We start from the raw sequence: 14,539 nt of genomic DNA on the forward strand, positions 1-14,539 counted from the left end.
TTACTAGCTCTCAACCGTGAAAACACTACTTCTAAGCGTTTCAAAGCCTCCTCTTCAGAGCGGGCGAAAACCAACAAATCATCTAGATAGCAAAGGAGGCTGGAAAAATTTAGATCTCCGAACACACTGAGCATCATGCGCATAAATGATGCTGTGCTGTTACACAGGCCTTGGGGAAGACGGTTGTATTCGTACAAGCCCATTGGTGTTGTAAATGCGGTGTAATGACGATCAGAAACATGGAGCGGGACGTTGTAAAATCCTGACGTCAAATCAACAGAGCTGAAGAAAAGATTGCCTCCTAGCGCAGCCAGGCAGTCTGCCTGATGAGGCAAAGGATGAGCATCCTTAATGGTCTTTGCATTAAGCCAGCGAAAGTCCGTACAGACTCTGAGAGATCCATCCTTCTTCCATACCATTACCAAAGGAGATGCATACTCGCTGACGGATTTGCTAATGATGCCTTTCTCTTCCATTTCAGAAAGTACCTCTCTCAACTTCTGGTAGTGGGCAGGAGGGGTTCGGCGATATGGCAGACGAAATGGACGCTCATCGCTCAGATGAATTCTGTGTACAAAGTCCTTCACCTCTCCACAATCGAGTCTGTCCCTGGAGAAAACATCACGATAGGACACGATAAGACTTGCCAACTTCTCCTTCCATGACTTGAAGACCTCACACCCTTCGATATCAATGCCCTCCAAACCATACTCATGCAGTAACTGCACTGGATCAACAGTTGGAATAGGCTTGGGGAAAGCTGCATCAGGAACTTGAGGTCTGCACACATCTTGTGAAACTGTAACATCCTCCACTGCCAAACAAGGAGACACATCAGCCAGCTTAGCATTACGTCGAAGAGTTATTGGAGACTGGGTGGGATTTAAGATCTTCATCGGCACCCATCGATCACCCCACATAGGAGTCACCACACGTCCAACAAGAACATGACGTGGCGCTGAACGTGACGTAGTGGGCTCGACGATGACGGAGCTTCCTGTGGAGACATTAGTGTTTGCAGGTAGTTTTCCCCAGACAAGGTGCTCACACCTGGGAAGCAAGGTAACGGCCCGACGAAGCCTAACTGTGCCGAGCTTAGCGGGCGGTTGGGGACCAGACCAACGAGAAACACCGCTCAAGAGCTCAAGAAATTCTTCACACTCAGGGTTGCTGTTTTGGCAGGAAATTAGTTCCCAGTATCTCTTTTCGGCTTTCATCTTCTGAAGCACACATTTGATTACATTACTGCCGATAATGAACTCATCCTTCTGTCCAGGCACTACTAAGGTTGGTACAATAAACTTGAACCCGTAGACTTCGATTTCCAGGTCATATGTGCACTTAGGCTGAGTAGTCAGACCACCGCAGCCCACCAGGACCACATTACCAGGAATCACTGAGGGTTGAGGGAGAACTCCATCGGCACGCAACTTGGATTCACTTTCCATACTCAGTGTGCAAGCCATGCTGCCAGAATCTAGCATACCGTTCAGCACGGACTGGCCACCGACAGTCACAGGGGCATAAAAGAGTTCACTAGCTCCATCAATTTTCTGAGATCCCACATACAGCAATGTTTTGTCGGGTGGCAACAATTTGCAACTATTTACAAAAATCTCATGTGGGTCTGACTCATCTTTTGGGGGAAATACGCCACTGCCCATGTTATCCCCCTCCGTACATGGGCTATTTAGTTTAACTGAATGGCTGAAGGCGGCAGCTCAAGGCCTGTCGTCCTAGGACAATTGCTCTTAAAGTGTCCAGGTTTGAAGCAGTTACGACAAAGCCTCTGGCGCATACAATGAGTATGTGTACTGTGCTCTTTAGACTGACATACTCTACATGCTGAGCTCAGACTGGGCTTGGGGTCTGAAGTTCTGACAGGACAGTTTGGGATGGGCGAGGACAGTGAGGCAGTGCAGAGAGATAAAACTTTGTCCATCATGCCAACCAACTGCTGCATACTAGCATCAGGAGTAAATGGAGCAGCGTTGGGGCTCAACTGACCAGTTAAACTTGGAATCTGGCTTGAGAGTTCAGGCTGTTTGGGAGAACTTGACACAGAATCGTCACAGACAGTTACGGTGTTCTGATGGCAAGCAGATACAGGCAAGGAGCGTGAAGTTCTAGCAAAAGCTCTCTTCAGAGTCCTGCGATGACTATCCAGTCGCTCTTGAACTTCAGCAGCACTCCACTGTTCAGCAGGCTTGAACTGAAAAGACAAAGCAAGGCCAGGATCTGGACAGTGTGAGATAAACATCATAACAGCTTCAGTAGCAGGGTCCTCAACACACTTGTTCCGTCTACGCAAACACTCATCAGCCACATCAATCGCCTTATTGAGCCGTATCCAGTAGTCCATTGGGCTCTCATCCGCCCTAGGCAGGGTGTTATAAAAGTCAGACATAGGCATATTTGAATACATCAACTCACTGAAATTGCGCTTCAGTATATCGAACACGGTGGTGGGGAGCACTGCAGCAGTCGGCCCAGGGAAGCTGCGCAAGGACACTTTGACTACATCTCTCGCTTTTCCAGCTAACCTGCTCAAAATGAGATCAGAGGCAGTTTCATCAGTGCATATCTTTCTGTTCAAATAACTGTACATCAAATCTTCCCATTCATGTACAGTAAATGAATCACTTTGATCACCTCTAAAGAACGGTGGAGGCGCAACATCATGTTGGACAATGACTTTCAAATTAGAAGCATCAAAACATTCACCTGAATGCTGTACATTTGACTTAGATTGCACTGGGCTGGGCTGTTGCGTTAAGTTGAGACTGGCTGAAATGCTTTCACCAATTTTCTGTGCCAAATCAGAAATAATACTCCCCAAAGACTCAGAGGTAACTGCACGATCAGTGTTAGGGCGTGCAAAAGGGGTAGAGCAAGCAGCTGGGCTCCCTGAGGTACCAATAGCTGAATCAGATGCATGTACATGGTCAATATCTGCAGTCAAGAATGTCCTCCCTCTCCCAAAACATTGAGGAGAAACTCCATACATATTGTCAGGACGATTAAGTACAGCCCCACTACCCCTGCCTACTGGTAACATGGCACTAGGTCTTTGTACAGGGCTAAAATTATCCTGACTGACAGTGTCCTCAAACATGACTCAGTTCGAATAGGGAAAAAAATAAATAAATGCAATAACAGTTTCAAAAAGAAAAATGAGAAGGAAAAAAAAAACAAAAACAAACACTGAAATCACTTAACTAATATGCAGATAAATGTAGTTTGCAGAAATATTCATTTAGACTCTCAAAACAGTCCAATGTTAGTTTCAGGGAGGAAAAAAAAAAAAAAATTATGTGATGACGATCACAAAAACACTGTCCTTCAGCTTTCAGCAACGCAAAGAACAGTTCAGTACAGCGTTGCACGAGGAGAAATAAAAAAATGCGATCACAAAAATATCCCGTCAGTGATGAGCGTGCAGCAGTACAAAAAAAACAAAAAACACAAAAAAAACAAAAGTTCAACACGTTATTACTAAACGTCAAAACAGTTTTTCATCATACTTCATAAAAGGGCAACCGTTCAACCTTTACCGTCTGTGATATGAGCAACAGAAGATAGAACCCTGATGATGAGATCGGACGAGATGAAATGAACTGCGGCCTCCGCGAACGGCGAAACACTCTCACATCCAGCGATCTTTCATGGCACACTGTAGTCTGTTGAAGCAGCAACTTCGGCGATCGGTAATCAGACGATCATGCAAAATCCGAAGGATCACGGCACCACGTGTAAACGGTGGCTCGCGACACCAGTTATAAAATCACTTTTCTCTGCGTTGTGAAAACAGACACAGGACAAAAGGCGACGTTCCACTGGGTTTTACTCCGAGATCTGATGTAAAACAAATAAAAACAGCCTCTGAGTACAATCACCCTTATCTTGCTCTCTTCCATGCAATTACAATGCCAAGAGCAAAATACAGAGAAAACATACCTGATGTAAAACAAATAAAAACAGCCTCTGAGTACAATCACCCTTATCTTGCTCTATAAAACAAATGTGACGTAGATTTAATTACCATGTGCTTTTCATCTCCACTTATTAGGCCAAAGAGACAAATATAACTTAAATTGGGCAAAATGACAAAAATAACCACACAGGTAAGTAAAATAACATAATACACATAATTTGCAATGAAGATATAGAAATAAAAGCAACAATTAAAATAAAGATTAATAAGGATTAGCAGGAGCCAAAAATAACCCACCTCTTCCATGCAATTACAATGCCAAGAGGAAGAGGAGGGGACATAACGGGAAATTATGTAGGCTCATGATGACATCACAGCAATTAAAGGGGAAACGTACTCAACACACTTAGGCATCATATCAGGTGCATGTGGAAAAACAATTTTGTGAGAATTATAACAATACATATGTTTTAACAAAACACGTTCTGTACCGGTTACACATGCTAATTTGCTCATCTTGCTAGTCGTCGTTCTTGGTGAGACCTGTGGAAATGTAATGTGGGTTGAGGGCTGTCTTGGCCCCTTTTTTAGCTTTCACAATTCCAGTGCTGTCCTTACAATGAGAAAAGGGTGAATACCCATTTTTTATAATATAACAAAGAATTTGGTTTTACTCCATTATCGGCATCCTTATTATTTTTACATTAATTTCAATTTTATTTCCAACAATTTGCTAATTCAGTTATCTCCTTTTGTTTTATAAACTAAGTTCCATTATATTACTGGATAATTTCCTATCTTGCTCAGTAGCATAGGCCTTTTGACCTGGAAAACACTCAACCCACTTTATTTATTTTAACAGTCAGAAAGACAATATTTTATCCTTTTGACACAGAATCAGCTCCATCATGATATGCTGAAAAGGAAAGTTAGATGTGGGGTGGACAGAGCAAGCTTGCTTTGCTCTGCCTTCCCATGTTATACGCTTGGGCCCACATTCATATTTGTATACAGCTGTTTTGGCAAATTGATTGAATTGCCTCAGTGTCTCGTCAGACACTCTGTTCATGCCATACAAAACCATCATTCATACTTTTTCACACACTTTCACACCCCTTTTTGGCCAAAAACATATTTTTTCTCAAAATGTCATCTGATTGTGAAATTAATTATTTTAGCTGTGGAACGGCACATTTTGTGTAGGATAACATGAACCTTTTATGTTAGACTCTACTTAGCGTAGACCTGCTATCATTCCACATAGTTTCTAGATGTCATACAACTGGGCAATATCAGTCACCATAAAGTTTAGTTTAACACCGCTGTATAAACCTCTTTTTCTTCTTTCTTTCCTTTCTTTCTTCAAAATCTAATAGAATGATTTGTTTAGAATATTAGGCCTAGGCATTGGGCATTTGAGAGAGCCAATTATAATTTCGCAAATATCACGTGTTTGTCTAATTTAAAGTTTAGTCAAATACTTTTTTGTTATTGCTCATGAGCTACTCTGAGAACCGGATTGGAGATCTCTGCATAATTTAGGATCCATGACCATCAACATTTCCATCTTGTTATCCCCAGTGATTACAGCATATTTGATTTCTAGATTTTGGATCTTTGGAATAAGTTTTATTATTTCACTAAATCTAACCCTAGAAAGTTACCTTTAAACAAAATGGAGTGACCAATATTTCTATTTTCTCAACCATATATATATATATATATATATATATATATATATATATATATATATATATATATATATATATATATATATATATATATATTTATTTCCCTATTTTGCATTTAGATACCCTTTTTTATTTTTTCCCCAAAGAGCTCAGCATTGTTGTCAAGTATTCAGTTGTGCATTTTCCCCTAGTTGGTTAATGAAATAGGCCTTATTATGCCAAATCCAGCTCCGTGTTTATCTGATTGGTGAGTCAAGTACTCACTTCTGTCTGTCTGGACTGGAACCTATTGAAAAGCAGATTGAGAATGTTAGTTAAAACACTGAATTTAAAGAAGTGCTGTGAGACCAGTGAATAATCAATATTAAAATAGTTAATAAAATAATGAAATAAAATAATTAACATTTGAAGCAGTCTCTCTAGTGTTCATTGAATATGCAGCACCTGTGCACTGAAGGGATGGAAGTCCTTCTGGTGACATCATCAGCCTGGGCTGTTGCACTGGGTCGTCAGTCTGTGATGGCACTCAAAGACCTGATGTTGTGGTGTATGGTCTCTGTTGGTTCTCTGCTTCTTCTCAGTCTGGCTTCTGGTTGCTTTCTGCCAGAGTTCTGTAGTTCACAATGTTATCTTCACCCTCAGGAAAAGTCTCAAGTGAAAGATTCACCTTTTCCTGCTTTGCTTCAGTCTTTCTCCATGCTGAAGATTGCTCTCCTCTTTCAGGAGGTATAGTGTCCATCAGCCCCTCCCTCTTCTTCTCTCTGCAGCTGTGTTTGCTGCTTTGCCATTTCTCGACAGACTCCAGCTCATTGGGTCCTTTTGTCAAGGCACTGTTCCAGAAGTCATCTGAAATTTTAACACTCAGAGACTGCATTAATCAAATGTAGCTATGTAACTTCTGACCAAATTTTGTCTGAGCAGTCAGCTCTTTTTCTAATTTTCACTTTTCAACCTCTTCTTTCAGTGCTTCCTTAGTAAAAACAAAATCATCTGGTTGAAAACAGCAGTTCTCTTATTCTATGTTAGTAAAGCAAGTTCTTCATTGCAGGAAAATAGCAAGCATTTTTTTCTTCTTTGCAAAATTCAGAAATCAGCTACCTTTATTATCTAAGTATACTGCAATAAAACAAAATAACCCCTTTTATAACAGCATGACATGCATATCGTAAAATAAAGACTGGTATTGTTAAATTAATGTTTCCTAACCAACATAAAATAATTCCTATTATTGCAAATAAAATAATTTAATTTAAATATTTGAGCAACTAGTTCCCTTCCTTTTTGTAAAATGCCTATGGCTTTTGAATCAAAATGTCTATTAACTTGGTCACCCAATCTTGCTCTCATTCCGCATTGCACAAGTTATTTATTTTAATTAATTAATTTATTTATTTAATTTACACAAGCCCAATCTCTGAAACTCTGTAATGGATAAACTTTCATACTGTATCCCAGGGATAACAAGATACAAATTTTAGATGTCTTCACATATTAGATATTAAGTTTTATGCACATGCATCTTTTAAATTCATCTATTAATATAAGTTATTAAATAATAAATGCATATCTTATTTTAATTAATTTATTATTATTTTTATATTCTGCACAGTCCCTTTCTTGGAACATTTTTATTTATTTTTTCTCTAAAACAACATTCATACAGTTAACTTTATTGTTTTAGTGCTCCTGCACTTATCCGTCTCTGTAACCTAATCACTCTCAAGTGATGGTCCAGGAGGGGAGAGCACCTCTTGCTCCACCAGATATAGAATCTATATTCTCACACCAACACAGCCAGTCACACAGACACTTACATTAAAACGTACATAAATACAGAGTACTCTACACTCTCCTGAGTGACCTGTCAGCTCTACTCGCTCTTTCACTGATACACTTCCTCAACAAAGTAAAAATCAGTACTATACAGGATTTTCTGCCTTCCCTAAGGACTTTTTCCGCCTTTCCGTTTCAGACCTCTGTATCTTACATATACAGAGCGGTATCCAAAGGACTTTTCCTCTATAATACATCTGGCTCACGTGTATTGCTGTCCCTTATAGGCCCAGCCCACAATGAACACAGACCATTGCATGCAATGTATTTCTGCCTACACTATCCAGATTAAAATCAGGCCTTTTCCAAAAGACCTTTCAGTAAACCAAATATGTATATGCAGTTTTTCTTCTGGAAACAAAACCCTCCATTTTTATTTAATTAGTTCTAAATTTGGAAGAGCAGATTTTAAGTGACCTTACCGCTCAGAATTGACCGGTCAACAACACACACTAATTATATAAGCAAAAATGCTTACCTTATATTCTATGGTGGCCACCACTGTGTGTGTGTGTTGCTCATCAGTCAGCCCAAAAGCGGCCGTCCACTCTGCTGCTCCTTTCCAGTCCCTTCGTGGTCGCCAAATGTAGTGTATTTTCGTCTGCCATGGATCTGAGGAATCACACTGTCTCGGGGTTTTGTTTCCATAAGAAAGATTTTATTTTCAAGAGAAAATAAAACCGAGAAAGCTCTGCAGAACAGTCTGTCGAGTCTGTGTCGGTTCTCTATTTTATACAGTGCTTCTGAAGGCGTGCCCATGTTCAATACATTTCATGCATATGGTTCTGTTTATCAACTCTTTTACCTTTTATGGCGGTCTCTCCAGCTTGCTTTTAGGATGTAGAATTTATTTTAAGTGAAACGAGGAGGCCTAATCATATATTTTGTCTTATGTCAAAATAGGGTGTCCAACTTTACTATATGCTGTATTTTGGTAATGTCTGCACCAAGGAGGTCTGATCATATATTTTGTCTAATGTCCAAATAGAGTGTGCAGATGCACCTTATACTATACCCCTGCACTCTCTGCACATTCCATTCTCAGGCAGGCCTCTACATACAGTCAAATGCATGATTATAACAGTAGAATAACTTCATACATAAATGGCTAGAGTCACATTGATTATGCCTGATTAGTTTACATATTGACCAATAAAAATCTTCCACACAAACAGGGATAGCAAAGGCAGCAGGTAATTCCATTTCCAAATCAGATCCTGATAATACTGATGCTCTTTTGAACAGGTCAACAGTTGCTGAAAGGCTCTGTGGCACAATAGATAGCAAACTGGACTTCTAGACTGCCAGATGAGTCCATTCAAAGGTTAACTAATGGCACTTGGCCAACAAACCCATAGGCTAGCTGGCCACCCCGAATCAGTTGTCAAAAAAACTATTTTAGGCTGTGCAGAGCCTGGCCGTTGGACTCTTATCTGGATGCTTTAATCCTCTAAGTGCCGCTCCCTGGGAGAGTGTGTGCAGGTTGGCGCCGTGGCTTAGTTAGTTAAAGCTTGTGTCGTAAATAGGACATACTGAATTCAAATCCCAGCACTGTCTTTGCTGGTAATCAAACACCACCTTGGGTTGTGTGGTTTTGCTTTGCGCAATCAGGCGGTACAGAGGAGCGTCAGAGCAGCATGCGATTTCATTTGTCAACCACCCCTCAGCTGCTGCCGAAGAATTCTGACTCAAGTCAATAACGCAGCAAGGCGCCGTGGCTTAGCTGGTCAAAGCGCTTGTCTTGTAAACAGGAGATCCTGGGTTCGATTCCCAGCAGTGCCTTTTAACAGGTGGCTCTGCTCTGTGGATTCTTTCTTGGAAAGGAAGCCCTTACAGATCCTCCACTTTTCCAACCACATACCAATTGCAGAGAGACCCACATATCTTGTCCTTCCCGCTACCCAAATGCCTGAACTCAATTCAACGGACTGGCACAAGCCAGAAAAAAAAAGCTCCACACATGGCTCTGTGGCGCAATGGATAGCGCATTGGACTTCTAGACTGCCAGATGAGGCCATTCAAAGGTTGGGGGTTCGAGTCCCACCAGAGTCATTACTTTTGGCATTCTGTTAATGGCGCTTGGCCAACAAACACATATTCTCTCTGGCCACCCCTCCAGAGTTATAAAACTCTTAGTCTCACTTTCTTACTGGGTACATGCAAGTTGGTGCTGTGGCTTAGTTGGTTAAAGCGCCTTTCTAGTAAACAGGATATCCTGGGTTCGAATCCCAGCGGTGCCTTTGCTGGTGATCAAGTGCTGCCTTGGGCTGTGAGGTTTTGCTCTCTGTAAAAAGGGGGTGCAGAGGAGTGCTAGAGCAGCATGCAATTTAATTTGTGAACCACCCCTCAGATGCTGCCGAAGAATGCTGCCCAGAGTCATCTCAACAATGCAGCATGGCTCAACTGGTCAAACAGCTTGCCTTGCAAACAAGTGATCCTTGGTTTAGGACTGCTGCAAGCCTGGAAGGAGCTACTGCATGTGGCGCATAGTGTAGCGCATTGGACTATTAGTCTGCGGTTTGAGGCAATATTAAATTTGTGGGTTTGAGTCAAAACAGATTGGTGACTTCTGGCCTTTCGTTTATCATTAAATTGCACTCTTACGCCCTCGGGCAACAGAAAGTTGTGAAAAATCTCATAAGCTGACCAGCCCTTGGACTTTTGTCCTCACCGCTGGATGTTTTGATCAACTTACTCACCCTCCCAGTGCTCTTCTTGGTGCCGTGGCTTAGTTGGTTAAAGCGTCTGTCTCGTAAACAGGAGATCCTGGGTTCAAATCCCAGCGGTGCCTTTAGCATCCCTCGTGTCTGCCTCAAGCATGTGCTTTTCTGAGATCGGACTGCAAACAGGGATAGCAAAGGCAGCAGGCAATTCCATTTCCAAATCAGATCCTGATAATGCTGATGCTCTTTTGAACATGTCAACAGTTGCTGACAGGCTCTGTGGCACAATAGATAGCAAACTGGACTTCTAGACTGCTAGATGAGTCAATTCAAAGGTTAACTAATGGCACTTGGCCAACAAACCCATAGGCTAGCTGGCCACCCCGAATCAGTTGTCAAAAAAACTATTTTAGGCTGTGCAGAGCCTGGCCGTTGGCCTCTTATCTGGATGCTTTAATCCTCTAAGTGCCGCTCCCTGGGAGAGTGTGTGCAGGTTGGCGCTGTGGCTTAGTTGGTTAAAGCTTGTGTCGTAAATAGGACATACTGAATTCAAATCCCAGCACTGTCTTTGCTGTTAATCAAACACCACCTTGGGTTGTGTGGTTTTGCTTTGCGCAATCAGGCGGTACAGAGGAGCGTCAGAGCAGCATGCGATTTCATTTGTCAACCACCCCTCATCTGCTGCCGAAGAATTCTGACTGAAGTCAACAACGCAGCAAGGCGCCGTGGCTTAGCTGGTCAAAGCGCTTGTCTTGTAAACAGGAGACCCTGGGTTCGATTCCCAGCAGTGCCTTTTAACAGGTGGCTCTGTTCTGTGGGTTCTTTCTTGGAAAGGAAGCCCTTACAGATCCTCCACTTTTCCAACCACATACCAATTGCAGAGAGACCCACATATCTTGTCCTTCCCGCTCCCCAAATGCCTGAACTCAATTCAACGGACTGGCACAAGCCAGGAAAAAAAAGCTCCACACGTGGCGCAATGGATAGCGCATTGGACTTCTAGACTGCCAGATGAGGCCATTCAAAGGTTGTGGGTTCGAGTCCCACCAGAGTCATTACTTTTGGCATTCTGTTAATTGCGCTTGGCCAACAAACACATATTCTCTCTGGCCACCCCTCCAGAGTTATAAAACTCTAAGTCTCACTTTCTTACTGGGTACATGCAAGTTGGTGCTGTGGCTTAGTTGGTTAAAGCGCCTTTCTAGTAAACAGGATATCCTGGTTTCGACTCCCAGCGGTGCCTTTGCTGGTGATCAAGTGCCGCCTTGGGCTGTGAGGTTTTGCTCTCTGCAAAAAGTGGGTGCAGAGGAGTGCTAGAGCAGCATGCAATTTAATTTGCGAACCACCCCTCAGATGCTGCCGAAGAATGCTGCCCAGAGTCATCTCAGCAATGCAGCATGGCTCAGCTGGTCAAAGAGCTTGCCTTGCAAACACGTGATCCTTGGTTTAGGACTGCTGCAAGCCTGGAAGGAGCTACTGCATTTGGCGCAGAGGTTAGTGCATTGGACTATTAGTCTGCGGTTTGACGCCATATGAAGTTTGTGGGTTTGAGTCAAAACAGATTGGTGACTTCTGGCCTTTTGTTTATCATTAAATTGCACGCTTATGCCCTCGGGCAACAGAAAGTTGTGAAAAATCTCATAAGCTGACCAGCCCGTGGACCTTTGTCCTCACTGCTGGATATTTTGATAAACTTACTCACCATCTGAGTGCTCTGCTTGGTGCTGTGGCTTAGTTGGTTAAAGCGTCTGTTTCGTAAACGGGTGATCCTGGATTCCAATACCAGAGGTGCCTTCAGTATCCCTTGTGTGCCTCAAGCATGTGCTTTTCTGAGATCGGACTGCAAACAGGGATAGCAAAGGCAGCAGGCAATTCCATTTCCAAATCAGATCCTGATAATGCTGATGCTCTTTTGAACAGGTCAACAGTTGCTGACAGGCTCTGTGGCACAATAGATAGCAAACTGGACTTCTAGACTGCCAGATGAGGGCATTCAAAGGTTAATTAATGGCACTTGGCCAACAATCCCAGAGGCTAGCTGGCCACCCCAAATCAGTTGTCAAAAAAAACATTTTGGGCTGTGCAGAGCCTGGCCGTTGGTCTCTTATCTGGATGCTTTAATCCTCTAAGTGCCACTCCCTGGGAGAGTGTGTGCAGGTTGGCGCCGTGGCTTAGTTGGTTAAAGCTTGTGTCGTAAATAGGACATACTGAATTCAAATCCCAGCACTGTCTTTGCTGGTAATCAAACACCACCTTGGGTTGTGTGGTTTTGCTTTGCGCAATCAGGCGGTACAGAGGAGTGTCAGAGCAGCATGCGATTTCATTTGTCAACCACCCCTTATCTGCTGCCGAAGAATTCTGACTCAAGTCAACAACGCAGCAAAGCGCCGTGGCTTAGCTGGTCAAAGCGCTTGTCTTGTAAACAGGAGATCCTGGCTTTGATTCCCAGCAGTGCCTTTTAACAGGTGGCTCTGCTCTGTGGGTTCTTTCTTGGAAAGGAAGCCCTTACAGATCCTCCACTTTTCCAACCACATACCAATTGCAGAGAGACCCACATATCTTGTCCTTCCCGCTCCCCAAATGCCTGAACTCAATTCAACGGACTGGCACAAGCCAGGAAAAAAAAGCTCCACACATGGCTCTGTGGCGCAATGGATAGCTCATTGGACTTCTAGACTGCCAGATGAGGCCATTCAAAGGTTGTGGGTTCGACTCCCACCAGACTCGTTACTTTTGGCATTCTGTTAATGGCACTTGACAAACAAACACATATGCTCTCTGGCCACCCCTCCAGTTATAAAACTCTAAGTCTCACTTTCTTACTGGGTACATGCAAGTTGGTGCTTTGGCTTAGTTGGTTAAAGCGCCTGTCTAGTAAACAGGAGATCCTGGGTTTTAATGCCAGCGGTGCCTTTGCTGGTGATCAAGTGCCGCCTTGGGCTGTGAGGTTTTGCTCTCTGTAAAAAGGGGGTGCAGAGGAGTGCTAGAGCAGCATGCAATTTAATTTGTGAACCACCCCTCAGATGCTGTCGAAGAATGCTGCCCAGAGTCATCTCAACAATGCAGCATGGCTCAACTGGTCAAAGAGCTTGCCTTGCAAACAAGTGATCCTTGGTTTAGGACTGCTGCAAGCCTGGAAGGAGCTACTGCATGTGGCGCAGAGTGTAGCGCATTGGACTATTAGTCTGCGGTTTGAGGCAATATTAAATTTGTGGGTTTGAGTCAAAACAGATTGGTGACTTCTGGCCTTTCGTTTATCATTAAATTGCACGCTTATGCCCTCGGGCAACAGAAAGTTGTGAAAAATCTCATAAGCTGACCAGCCCGTGGACCTTTGTCCTCACTGCTGGATATTTTAATAAACTTATTCACTATCGGAGTGCTCGGCTTGGTGCCGTGGCTTAGTTGGTTAAAGCGTCTGTCTCGTAAACAGGAGATCCTGGGTTCAAATCCCAGCAGTGCCTTTAGCATCCCTTGTGTGCCTTAAGCATGTGCTTTTCTGAGATCGGACTGCAAACAGGGATAGCAAAGGCAGCAGGCAATTCCATTTCCAAATCAGATCCTGATAATGCTGATGCTCTTTTGAACAGGTTAACAGTTGCTGACAGGCTCTGTGGCACAATAGATTGCAAACTGGACTTCTAGACTGCCAGATGAGGGCATTCAAAGGTTAACTAATGGCACTTGGCCAACAATCCCAGAGGCTAGCTGGCCACCCCGAATCAGTTGTCAAAAAAAACATTTTGGGCTGTGCAGAGCCTGGCCGTTGGCCTCTTATCTGGATGCTTTAATCCTCTAAGTGCCTCTCCCTGGGAGAGTGTGTGCAGGTTGGAGCCATGGCTTAGTTGGTTAAAGCTTGTGTCGTAAATAGGACATATTGAATTTAAATCCCAGCACTGTCTTTGCTGGTAATCAAACACCACCTTGAGTTGTGTGGTTTGCTTTGCGCAATCAGGCGGTACAGAGGAGCGTCAGAGCAGCATGCGATTTCATTTGTCAACCACCCCTCAGCTGCTGCCGAAGAACTCTGACCCAAGTCAACAATACAGCAAGGCGCCGTGGCTTAGCTGGTCAAAGCGCTTGTCTTGTAAACAGGAGATCCTGGGTTCGATTCCCAGCGGTGCCTTTTAACAGGCGGCTCTGCTCTGTGGGTTCTTTCTTGGAAAGGAAGCCCTTACAGATCCTCCACTTTTCCAACCACATACCAATTGCAGAGAGACCCACATATCTTGTCCTTCCCGCTCCCCAAATGCCTGAACTCAATTCAACGGACTGGCACAAGCCAGGAAAAAAAATCTCCATGCATGGCTCTGTGGCGCAATGGATAGCGCATTGGACTTCTAGACTGCCAGATGAGGCCATTCAAAGGTTGTGGGTTCGAGTCCCACCAGAGTCATTACTTTTGGCATTCTTTTAAT

At 43.4% G+C, this 14,539-nt stretch overlaps 8 non-coding genes across 8 annotated transcripts; all 8 read left to right on the forward strand.

The window, feature by feature from the left end:
* Positions 1 to 9,166: 9,166 nt before the first annotated feature.
* Positions 9,167 to 9,240, forward strand: trnat-ugu (transfer RNA threonine (anticodon UGU)). The gene has a single exon. It is a non-coding gene; the product is annotated as a tRNA-Thr (tRNA).
* Positions 9,241 to 9,420: 180 nt separating this feature from the next.
* Positions 9,421 to 9,510, forward strand: trnar-ucu (transfer RNA arginine (anticodon UCU)). Its single transcript is given in 2 exon segments — positions 9,421 to 9,457; positions 9,475 to 9,510. It is a non-coding gene; the product is annotated as a tRNA-Arg (tRNA).
* A 114-nt stretch (positions 9,511 to 9,624) lies between these two features.
* On the forward strand, positions 9,625 to 9,698 carry trnat-agu (transfer RNA threonine (anticodon AGU)). The gene has a single exon. It is a non-coding gene; the product is annotated as a tRNA-Thr (tRNA).
* Positions 9,699 to 10,175: 477 nt separating this feature from the next.
* trnat-cgu (transfer RNA threonine (anticodon CGU)) lies at positions 10,176 to 10,249 on the forward strand. Its single transcript has one exon. It is a non-coding gene; the product is annotated as a tRNA-Thr (tRNA).
* A 591-nt stretch (positions 10,250 to 10,840) lies between these two features.
* trnat-ugu (transfer RNA threonine (anticodon UGU)) lies at positions 10,841 to 10,914 on the forward strand. Its single transcript has one exon. It is a non-coding gene; the product is annotated as a tRNA-Thr (tRNA).
* Positions 10,915 to 13,511: 2,597 nt separating this feature from the next.
* Positions 13,512 to 13,585, forward strand: trnat-cgu (transfer RNA threonine (anticodon CGU)). Its single transcript has one exon. It is a non-coding gene; the product is annotated as a tRNA-Thr (tRNA).
* A 588-nt stretch (positions 13,586 to 14,173) lies between these two features.
* trnat-ugu (transfer RNA threonine (anticodon UGU)) lies at positions 14,174 to 14,247 on the forward strand. Its single transcript has one exon. It is a non-coding gene; the product is annotated as a tRNA-Thr (tRNA).
* Positions 14,248 to 14,427: 180 nt separating this feature from the next.
* Positions 14,428 to 14,517, forward strand: trnar-ucu (transfer RNA arginine (anticodon UCU)). The gene is given in 2 exon segments: positions 14,428 to 14,464; positions 14,482 to 14,517. It is a non-coding gene; the product is annotated as a tRNA-Arg (tRNA).
* Positions 14,518 to 14,539: the final 22 nt, after the last annotated feature.

The sequence above is a fragment of the Carassius carassius genome, chromosome 28, assembly GCF_963082965.1.
Source record: "Carassius carassius chromosome 28, fCarCar2.1, whole genome shotgun sequence".
Taxonomy (NCBI): domain Eukaryota; kingdom Metazoa; phylum Chordata; class Actinopteri; order Cypriniformes; family Cyprinidae; genus Carassius; species Carassius carassius.